Genomic DNA, 11,914 nt, shown 5'->3' with positions numbered 1-11,914 from the left:
ACCTTACTTTTTCCCAGAGTTGTATACATTTTAAACGCAAAAAAGATGTCAGCGGCGTGGAGTGAGAGACCTCGAAAGCAGCTGCATTTTCCATCCCCAATAAACAGGAGTTCCGTGACAGCCTGAAAGCTTGCTCCGCACTACAAACCAAGCCTCCTTCGTCTGAGTCACTGTGGACACCAGGGCACAACCAGCTACTCCAAGGAGGGCACAGAACAAAACCTTTACCTCCGGAAATCCCCTCAGCTCCTCTGGCGCCTACATTTTCTCTACACCCTGACACATATTATGGCTCTGAAAACCAAGAAGTTCATCCGTCTGAAGCACACTTGGCTTTTTCCCACCTCAGCACCCTTGGTTTGCATGAAAGAACAATAGAAACCGAACTGACTCTTCACTGGGGGCTGGAGCCAAAGACTGGTAGAAAAGAACTCTGCTCAACTGAGCTGTCCGGGCACGAAAAGGTGCCCAAACACGTGCCATTAGCAGGAGAGGCACCTGAGCCAGGTCAGAGATCAGGAAGTAGAGCGATCCATCCATCACCCTGTGAGAGCCAGTCAGCACCTGACTCATAAGGACAGCAGAGGTTCAGAAGGACAGCTTGACCTTGGCTCTGATGCACACAGCGCTAAAGCTAGACCAGGATGGAACCCAGCCTGTTACCTTTCAGCCTGGCCCCAGAGCCCAAAATATGGCCCAGGAGAGGAGAGGGGAAGGGTAATGAACAGCCGGGCAGGAGCCGGGAGACTTGCGCAGCTTTGTTCAGCCCTGGGCCGCTGGGAATCGCCCCCTTTTCTGCTCTCAGCATCTGTGGAATATAATATTTACTTTAGTTTTTACGTGGAGATGCTAAATAAGACACTTTGTGAGGTTCCCTGGTGGTCTAGTGGCTAGGATTTGGGGCTTTCACCACCACAGACTGGGTTTGATTCCGTTTTGCTGGCATTCTGATTTGTAGTTTGTATTGATTCCACTGTGTCTGTGTTCATTCCACTCTGTCCCTCCCCAAAATAAGGTACTGATACAGCTTCTAGGTTGAGAATTCCAGTGGATAACACCCAAGGAGTTTTTTGTTGAAATTTCTCACTTAAATGTAATTCTGAAGAAGAAAAAACCAAAAAGTTTAGTTTCACTTTATCATAGAAACAAATTAGTATGTGCCTAGTATGCTAGTATAATAATTCAAGTTGATAATAAGGATAAATCTCAAATATTTTAACACTATAGAAAATTATAATAATTGATGTGTGATCATACAGAAAATGTTGTACTTCTAGAGAAGACTCCTTGCATGCATCACACCAGTTTAGTAATTTAGGTCTAAAAACTACTTTGTTTTCCAAATATTGTAATAATATGGAAAATATTGGTAGCATAGTATTCTAGTTTGCACAAGTCTTGGGTTTATTTTCTCTTCAAAATTCTAATAACACTGTACTGGCCTAAATTTTCTATACTGGTTTTACTTGTTTATCAAAATTTTTTTAATCCAATAAATATTTACATCTATGAAATTTAAAATTATGTGTTCCAGTAAATTAAGTATACCATATATGCTAAATAGAGATTGATATTATAATTCTAGAAATCATAGTCACTTAATTATTCTACTTACAATTTGGCGTATCATTTACTGTATGATTCCAACATACATTTCTCTATGTCAGATCAACTTTTGATGTTAAGGTCTATTTTATCTTTGAAGTCTTTGACTGATATTAAATTGATTGATGTGTGATCTTTGCCTGTATAATGTATAACTGAGATAGAAATGAGAACCGCTGTTTTACTTCAATGCTGCCTCCTATGTTTCTAGATTATAGAATGGCCATATGTGAACAGGTTAAGAGGAGGCTTAGGTACCTTTTATAAGGAGGTTAGTGACTGTGTCCATCAATGTCACTGTAAGAATTGTGGAACACATGGAATGTCTGCTCCAGGAAGTGAGGTGCTATCACTGAAAGCCTGCTGTTTCCTTAAAGTCCTTGTTTATGTAATAATACTTAAAAAAAAAAAAAAGATTTTAGTTCTTGGTTTCTTGCCTTCTACATCTGAAGTCATCCATCTTACTGTTATCATCTTCATTGTTCTTCTCTTATCTCCATCACTGCTAGAACCCTAGGCCGAGATGAGCAGATTAGCCTGGAAAAAACACACTGCCAGGAACCAGTTCTGCTCCCACTATACTGTCCCCTTTTGATCCTCCAGATGTGGACTCACCAGGGCAGAGACCTTGAGTTGACTCAAAATGCAGCATTTCTCTCCCCCTCCCCCCACAGCAGAGCCTGGCATCTAATAATTGCCTGAGTAGTGCTCAGTGATTAAAAGCAATCTAGTGCAATGGTGAAAGGAAAGATGAAAAGGAGAAGAAATTGGGTTGATTTGGGGAGACCTAGAGTATGAGGGACAGAGAATGACAGACAGACAAAGATACTCACAGAGAGTAGAGAGAATCTCCAAGAGTTAGGTTTACTTTGTGAGACCCTAAGAGCTCATGGTCATAGCAAACACTGCATCATTTCTCTCCCTGGGGGAGGGGGAACTAAAAAGCCTAAACTGAGCGCCGAAGAATTGATGCTTTTGAACTGTGGTGTTGGAGAAGACTCTTGAGAGTCCCTTGGACTGCAAGGAGATCCTACCAGTCCATTCTGAAGGAGATCAGCCCTGGGATTTCTTTGGAAGGAATGATGCTAAAGCTGAAACTCCAGTACTTTGGCCACCTCATGCAAAGAGTTGACTCTTTGGAAAAGACTCTGATGCTGGGAGGGATTGGGGGCAGGAGGAGAAGGGGACGACAGAGGATGAGATGGCTGGATGGCATCACCGACTCGATGGACGTGAGTCTGAGTGAACTCCAGGAGTTCGTGATGGACAGGGAGACCTGGCGTGCTGCAATTCATGGGGTCGCAAAGAGTGAGACACGACTGAGCGACTGAACTGAACTGAACTGAACTGAAGAGCTCATGAGTGCTCATGAGATTCAACAGAAGAACTCAGGGAAGGTCGACTAATAACTCTTGGTACCAGGTCTGCACAAGATGGATTGTCAGGTGCAGAATCCTATTGGTCCCAACAATTGTCTCAAATGGGATAATTTTTGCAGAAACAGCCAAACACTGTCAAGGAATCACATAGAGACAGTGATTGGCATGTTAAGGTAGGCTTAAATAAGAGGTCAGCCAGTTATTAAATGTGCACATCCAGATGGCAAAAATATATTCATGAAGAAAAGGGAAGAATAAATGTCTGAGACCAATGTTTTCCCCCTCTTATCAGTAAATTTAGTGTGAAGCAATTCGGAGTCACTCTGATCAGTCTTCTCTGGACTTGAATAAGTAGGTCACCACCGAATTAATTAGAGTTATTGGAAGGCTTTCTAGAAACATCTTGGAAGTTTAGCTGCTGAACATATGCAACAGGGTGATGTCCACTTGGACTTTTGTTGTACCTCTAGCTTAGTTGAATCAGGAGGGTACCACTTCCCTTGTTAGAGTATCTTATAGACATATCTCATGTTTGTCATGATGACAAGATATGAAGAAAAAATCTGTTTCATGGAGTTGGAAAAATGGGAATACAAATTGGCATACCTGCTATTGAAATCAAACTAAGAACACTTAAAATCCCTTCAGCTTCTTACAAAGGTGGAGTGAAAAAATCAGATTTACCCTCCAGCCTGAAATCAGATCTCACTCTCCCCTTCTTGCTTGCTCCCAAAGGAAAAATAAAGGAAATTATATAATATCAGTTTCTAGAAACAGAAAATCAGGCAAAAGGGGACAGCGGCCTCTGAGAGATGAGAAATAAGGTGAGTCCTGCCATTGGCCCATGTTAATGCTTTCAGAGAGTGTCCAGGTTGGGCAAGAGAAGGGGGATTCAAGACCAACTCTTTGGATTGTTGAGTTTTGCTGAGTTTTGCTGGAGAGCAAGGCAGCCAGGGTTCAGAGAACAAAGGTCCAGTGATGAGAAAGCGATCCAGTGATACAAAAAAGCCTCCCGTAAGTAGTAAGCAGAGTTCTGACAAGAGTAGGCTTGTGGAGAAATGCCTCAGACAAAGAAAAGAAATTTTGAACAAGATCATAGAACAGTGCTTAAAGTTCATCTAGGATAGACGATTGTACACACTGTTGCCAGTCAGACTGGACTTCTGATATAACTCATGAACCTTGGAGAAGACCACAGCTCTAGAATAGTCAGCCCTTGAATGACCTACCAAAAAAAATCATGAAGCAAAATCCAAAGAGATCAAACTGTTTACAAGTCACTTAACTGTACCCCAAAATAAAACTCAAGGTAATTCATAGAAATACCAAAATACTAGTACTAATACCAAAAAACTAGCCAGAAGGGAAATTTTGATGCTGTCCAGCATCCAAACAACAACAAAATGCCAGGCATGCAAAGAGGCAGGAAAATATGATGCAAAAGAAAGAATATAATTAAGCAATCAAAACTGAGCCAGAATTGACATGATGTAAAACTCAGTAGAGAGGACTTTAAACAGCTACCATGACTATGTTACATATGATCAAAAAGTTCATTAGAAATGTGGAACACAAAATGGCATAAAAGCAAACTTTAGAGATGAAAATTATAACATCTGTGAGTCAACAACAGACTAGACATTGTAGGAAAAGGTTAGGGAATACTAAGCCTTGAACAACTGAAAACATCCAAAATGAAATGCCAGTAATTAAAAAAAGAAAAAAGAACATAGCACCACTGGAAGGTAGAGCAACTTTAAAAGGCCTAATATAGGAGTGGTTGGAGTCTCTGAAAATCCAGGAGAAATTTTTTGAAGAAAGAAAACTTGAGGAAACACAATAGAAAATACTCCAATCATAATGAAAGTTATGAACCCACCAATCAAAAGAGCCAAATGAACTGTGAGCACAAGAAACAGGAAGAAAACCATGCCCAGTCCCATTATAATTAAACTGCTCTAATCCACTGAAAATGAAAACAAAACAAAACAAAACAAAAAACACACAATGCAGCCAGACAGAAAAGACACAGCACATTCTGAAAACAAAAATAAAGTTTGTGTCAGATTTCTCATCAAAAGAAATGGAAGTGAGAAATAGTGAAGCAACATTTTTAAAGGACTGAGAGTGGAAAAAGTCAGGGTGGAAGTCTATGCTTGCTGCTGCTGCTAAGTCACTTCAGTCGTGTCCGACTCTGTGTGACCCCATGGACCGCAGCCCAACCAGGCTTCTCCATCCATGGGATTTTCCAGGCAAGAGTACTGGAGTGGGGTGCCATTGCCTTCTCCAGTCTATGCTTACTCCCTGCCAAAAAAAAACACAAACCCTGAAATATAAGTTGAATGATGACATTTATAGACATACACAGGCTGAAAGATTTCATTACCAGCATGTTCACACAGCAAGAGAAGTTAAAGGAATCCTTCAGGAAGGAAGGGAACTCACATCGGATGGAATGCCTGATGGACACCAAGGAAATGAAAGAAAAGAGACATGGCATATGCATGGGAAAATATGTGCTTTTTTATTATCAATTAAATCTCTTAAAAAATATGGAACAATTTAAGGAAAAGTAACAACCTTGAATTTGGGGGTCATAACATATGCAAAGTAAAATACCAGACAACAAAAGCATAAGGGCAGGCAGGCGAGAAATGTGAGGAGGTGTCCCTCCCTGGAAGGCAGACTGCACTGAATTACAGATGTATGTATGCTGTCACACCTAAAACAATTGCTGAAATAACAAGATATTTATAACCAATAAGTCAACAAAGACAAGAAAAAGGAATCACATACAAAACCATGTAAAGGCTGCTGCTGCTGCTGCTAAGTCACTTCAGTCGTGTCCGACTCTGTGCAACCCCATAGACGGCAGCCCACCAGGCTCCCCCGTCCCTGGGATTCTCCAGGCAAGAACACTGGAGTGGGTTGCCATTTCCTTCTCCAATGCATGAAAGTGAAAAGTGAAAGTGAAGTCGCTCAGTCGTGTCCGACTCTTGGCGACCCCATGGACTGCAGCCTACCAGGCTCCTCCGTCCATGGGATTTTCCAGGCAAGAGACTGGAGTGGGGTGCCATTGCCTTCTCCAGTGTAAAGGCTGCGATAGAGTAATTACTCTTCCAGGATTCTACCCTGTCCTCATGTGTACAAGAATGATAACTGTCAGAGGAAAAGCATAGAACCAAACCGCAGAAGTACATGGAAGGGGTTAAATAGAAACTACAACAGTGGGAAAACTTCATTGGTAAAAGGAGTTTACAGGGTAAAGAAGATAAGCCTACTCTTTCATGAATTACAGGATTCCCAGTGACCTGCTTTTTCCTCCAGAGAGGGTGAAGGAATGTCCTTGTGTGTATGTGTGTGTGTGTACAAGACACAGAGGGCAGTTGGGTAGTGGGTTTGGGAGAGGATGCGCGAACTAGAAACAATCGTTCATTATTTACTTTCTAAAAGAGTGACACGCGTCCCTGGGTGGGCTCGAACCACCAACCTTTCGGTTAACAGCCGAACGCGCTCACCGATTGCGCCACAGAGACACAAGAGGACGCTGGTCTTTATTCTCACCGAAAGCAAGCCTAACTACCAAGCTAGGCGGAGCCACCTGTCTCTCACATGACAGTAGCTTCTGCTCCAAGCCTCGGACAACCATGGAAAAGGAGTCCACTCCGCGCGTTGGATCCCGTGGGGAAGCCGGGCGATGCCGAAGGCAGAAGGGCAGCCGAGCGTCTCCGCCCCTCCTTGCTCCTCTCCCGTTTCAGATGCAGCGCCGGGAGACGCCCCGAGCCTGAGCCGAGGGGGACCCGAGGGAAGCTGAACATCCGGTGGGCTCAGTGATGGCTCCTTGTTTGCTACGCCTTTACTCAACCACCTGCGCCGCTGGGCAGCGGTTTAGTAGGTGAGATCCGTGTGGCCGCAGCTGGAAAGAGATCAGATCCCAAGAGGAAGAGTGAAAAGCAGGGAGAACAAAAAAAAAAGGCATGAATGAAACAAAGAGACCTCCCAGAAAGCCTGTGAGGAGATTGGGACCAGATCCTGAGAGAGAAAAATTACTTTTATAAAGTAGCAAAATAGGGAGGGAGAATCGGAGAAAACATCAAAGAGAGAAAAGCACGAACTTCTGTAAGTGTGCATGAACAAAACAGCAAAAACAGTGTGGTACATTTATGTGGAGACCTGTCTGTGCAGTTAGGACTGCAGTCATACAGGTCTGTGGTGCATTGTGCTTGTATAGCGTAAGTGCTGCATTGTAGCGGCAGCAACCTCGGCTCCGATCCAGGCTATAGCAAGGTAGTGTCTATAACCTGTCTTTCCATTTGCCTTTTTTCTTTTTTTTAGTTGACTTATAGTTGATTTACAATGTTCTGTTAGTTTCAGGTGTACAACAAAGTGATTCAGTTATACATACATACATGTCTATTTTTTTTCAGATTCATTTTCCTTGTACATTACTACAAAATATTGAGGATAGTTCCCTGTGCTATACAGTAGGTCCTTGTTGGTTATCTATTTTATATATAGCATGTGTATATGTTAATCCCAAACTCCTAATTTATCCCTCCCTCTTTTTCCCTTTAGTAACCATAATGTTTTCTAAGTCTGCAGGGCCATCTGTTTTGTATATAAGTTCGTTTGTATCATTTTTGGTTTTGTGTCTTATATTCCTCATATAAGCAATATCATATGAAATTTGTCTTTGGCTTACTTCAGTTAGTGTGACAATCTCTAGGTCCATTCATGTTGCTGCAGTTGGCATTATTTCATTCTTTTTTACATCTAAGTACTATTCCAACTCTTTGCTTTTAATTCCAGCACCAGCTATGTCCCTTAGCAGTGGTGGGAGAGCAGAGTTTGCCGCTGGCCTTGCAGTGATATACAGTGAGACGAGGAGTAAATCCCAAAGCGCACAAATCTACTGGTCAAAGCAAAACCTAGGACGATTACCTGTCTCACTGTTAAGCAGAACACAGCCCCAAAGTTGAAATATCACCTCTCAAGAAGACTTGTCTATAGTTTGCACTAATAAAATAACATGGTCATTGCTGGCTTTTTCTGGTAAAGCTATTTCTTTTTTGCTTTGGTTTAAAATTTTTTTTTTATTTTTAATTGAAGGATAATTGCTTTACAATATTGTGTTGGTTTCTGCCATATATCAACATGAATCAGTCATATGTATACATATGTCTGATTGATCACTCTTGATCCTCCCTCAAGTTTCCTCAGTACCATCTTTCTAGATTCCCTATATATGTGTTCATATACAGTATTTGTTTTTCTCTTACTGAGAGTGAAGATATTTCTGACATCAGTGAGGGCTTTATTTACACTAAAGGAGAACAAGGATTTAATGGCTTTACAATAAATACAAACTAGTCCTCACAGTCTATCTACAACTTGTCTCCAGTCACCATTCACTGATTTTTATGGAAACCGTAAATCATTGAACTATATTTTACATAGTGTAAAAAGTACACACCTTTAGTTCATAGGCAGTTTGCTGACTTTGGGCAAATGTAGTCATCACCTGAATCAAGTTATAGAAGATTCCCACCATCCTAGAAAGTCATTTGAGCCCCATTTCAAGGCAATCCCTACACTAGATCGATTGCTAATTATTATTGTGATGTCTATTGCAATAGTGTACTGTTGCTTGCTCTTGAAATTTAGATGAATGAATGTACATTTTTTGGTAACTTCTATTTCATGCAAAATTTTGTTCACTAAATACATTCATATTATTATGCATATCACATTAATTTTGGTATTATTGGAGTAATTCCGGTGGGGATTTTCTGGTGTTAATTGGTGTTCTTGATGAATATTCTTAGTGTTTTGATGAATATTCCATAACAGACTTTTTGTGTACGTGTACATCCACAGAAGTTCTGCAGTTGCTGGGTCATGAAGTCAAAGATTAACTTTAACTTTATTAGAAATTGCCAACAGTCTTCCAAAATGATGTCAAACCAACTACTACAGATGCAATTGCTCCAAATTTGTCAGCATTTGATAAATGAATTATTTTAAATATAGTCATGCTGGAGGGCGGAGAAGGCAATGGCATCCCACTCCAGTACTCTTGCCTGGAAAATCCCATGGATGGAGGACCCTGGTAGGCTGCAGTCCATGGGGTCGCGAAGAGTCGGACACGACTGAGCTTCACTTTCTTTTTTTTTTTTTGCTTTCTCTAACTATAATTTATTTCTCTATACAAGTGCCAGAATGGGTCTTTTTAAAACAAATCAGATCATGTCACCCCCTTCTCCAAACCACTTAGGGCTTCCCCAAATATTTCCAATACAATCCAAAGTTACAACCCCCACCAGTCCTTACGTGATTATTTTATTTCCTACCACACACACACTCTTTCTCTCTGCTCCAGTCACTTCAAGTTCTTTCTAGTATACTGGAGAATGCATTCCTCCTAAATACTCCTGGCTCATGCCCTCATTTTCATGAAGGTTCTGTTCAAATGTCACCTCTGAAATGTCTTCTCTGATCATCTTACCCTTTCTCCCCTTTACTGTGTCTTCTTAGCACCCTGTTGCTACCTAACATCTTGCTTGATATACTAATGTAAGCTCCAGGAGTTCACATCATTTACCCCTCTCTCCCTAGCATCTGCAACAATGCCTGACATATAGTAGGTATTCAATAAATACGTGAAATAAATAACCTTCCCTCCCCCTCCTGCACAGGAGTGGGACACAGAACCACAGGGTTCATGGTAAAGACCAGTCAAGGTTCTGATGCAGCCGTAAACACCAGCTGGGAGAGGATTTTGCTCCACAGGCAAGAGCCAGTGAAACTCATCCTGAAATGGAGACAGAGCTCTCTTTTTTTTTTTTTTTTTTTTCTTTTTTTTTTAAATTTTTTAATTTCAGATACACACATGCTCCCCATCCTGAACCCTCCTCCCTCCCCCCTCCCCATACCATCCCCCTGGGCCTTCCCAGTGCACCAGCCCCAAGCATCCAGCATCGTGCACTGAACCTGGACTGGCATCTCGTTTCATACATGACATTTCATATGTTTCAATGCCATTCTTCCAAATCTTCCCACCCTCTCCCACAGAGTCCATAAGACTGTTCTATACATCAGTGTCTCTTTTGCTGTCTCGTATACAGGGTTATCGTTACCATCTTTCTAAATTCCATATATATGCGTTAGTATACTGTATTTATGTTTTTCCTTCTGGCTTACTTCACTCTGTATAATAGGCTCCAATTTCATCCACCTCATTAGAACTGATTCAAATGTATTCTTTTTAATGGCTGAGTAATACTCCATTGTGTATATGTATATGTATATGCTTCACTTTCACTTTTCACTTTCATGCATTGGAGGAGGCAATGGCAACCCACTCCAGTGTTCTTGCCTGGAGAATCCCAGGGATGGGGGAGCCTGGTGGGCTGCCATCTCTGGGGTCGCACACGGTTGGACACGACTGAAGTGGCTTAGCAGCAACAGCAGCAGCAGTATGCTGGAGGGTGTGTAATGATATCTCCTTATAGTATTACTGTTTATTTCCCTAATGAGTAAAATTATCAAGAATATTTTGTTACAACTCCTGGTCATTAAAACATCTACCTTTGTGATCCAGGAAGACCCTGGCTTAGGTTTCCCAGGAAAAGAAAAAGCAGTGCTGTGATCTATCCCCATGGTGCAGACGGATCCTCCAAAGTATCTCTGGTAGACAGAGACCCAAGTTAGAGTTGTTCCCAGAGGCCACTGTCTCACATTCAATGACTGGCCCAGCAAAAGCAGATGCTGCCGCCCTCCCAGGTTTTTGTCATCTCCCCCCACTTGTCAGTTGAGCAGGGTGGAATATATTTTTAAAATATTCTCTTTCAATCTATAAATTCACATTCATTTCCCTGAGTAATTGGAATTTCCAATTTGTCTCACTACCACAAGGAAAAACCTGTTATTGGTGACATAAGCAGACAGTTCCTGTAAAAATCAACACCAGAATATCAATGCTCAGGCCTGGGGCATCTCCGGGTGATCCAGATACATGCCCTGACTCTCCAGTTGCTGCTGTTTGGAATCCCTGTGGTCTCTACCAGGCAGTGGGCACGTTTTCCCTTTTCTCTTGGACACTTGCTCAGAAGACCTGTTAGGACAAATGTTATGTCCATTGTAGGGCAAGAGGTGAGAGAGGGAGTAGGGGTGGTAGATGAGGGGTGGGGGGGTGTGGACCAAGCCTGCAGAGGCAGCAGTGGAAGAGACAGCACAGTGACTGTGGGTGTGTGTGGGTCTGGAAGAGCTGCTGAAAGGCAGTCAGTCTGGGGGGTGAGCGTATGTGCTCTGCCTGTGTGGGGAGGAGCAGGAAGACTGGGAGATCTTTGCTAGAATTACTTTGCAGAGAGGGATTTGGTAAGGGTGGAGGGGAGGAGGGTGGCCCTGAAGAAAGATGGTGGCTCATGGGGTACCTAGCAGCAGAGATACCGTGATCTTGAAAGGGCTTAAACCAGGGCAAAGCCTTGTCCATTGCCTTCGTGTGGTGCTGAATTCTGTGATTTTCTTACTACTGGGAAACTCGACTTCAGAATTTCTGCTTGATGATCCCTAGATAGTAAAATGTGTATATTCATTTAGGTGAGTTTGAAGAAAGGACAAGCTTAAACTGTGGAGTGGCCATCAGAATAGATTAGAGTAGCAAGGGATGGATAGGCATTACCCGGAAAATGTATCAAAGGGCCTCATCCAAGTGTATCATCCACACTTGGCTAATAAAAATTTTCTACATCTTGATCCTGGTAATTATTTCACATCAAATAGCTGTTCATTTGTGCATCTTGTTCTGTGATTACACACCTTAATAATTTCCTTTTTGGATAGAATTGGCGGTCACATTTCAGAGAACCCAGTGTAGACCATTACGGCGTTTAAGAAAAGAAAAAAACAAGGAGATGCCAGGTGTAACCTAA

At 42.0% G+C, this 11,914-nt stretch overlaps 1 non-coding gene across 1 annotated transcript; it reads right to left on the bottom strand.

Annotated features, from left to right (window-relative positions):
- Positions 1 to 6,446: 6,446 nt before the first annotated feature.
- TRNAN-GUU (transfer RNA asparagine (anticodon GUU)) lies at positions 6,447 to 6,520 on the bottom strand. Its single transcript has one exon. It is a non-coding gene; the product is annotated as a tRNA-Asn (tRNA).
- Between the last annotated feature and the right edge of the window lie 5,394 nt (positions 6,521 to 11,914).

This window comes from Bos grunniens, chromosome 3 (assembly GCF_055505025.1).
Source record: "Bos grunniens cultivar Pamir isolate PY7600 chromosome 3, Bosgru_T2T1.0, whole genome shotgun sequence".
Lineage (NCBI taxonomy): Eukaryota > Metazoa > Chordata > Mammalia > Artiodactyla > Bovidae > Bos > Bos grunniens.
Note: the sequence above shows the minus strand (reverse complement) of the source record. Positions and strands in the feature narration are given on the sequence as shown.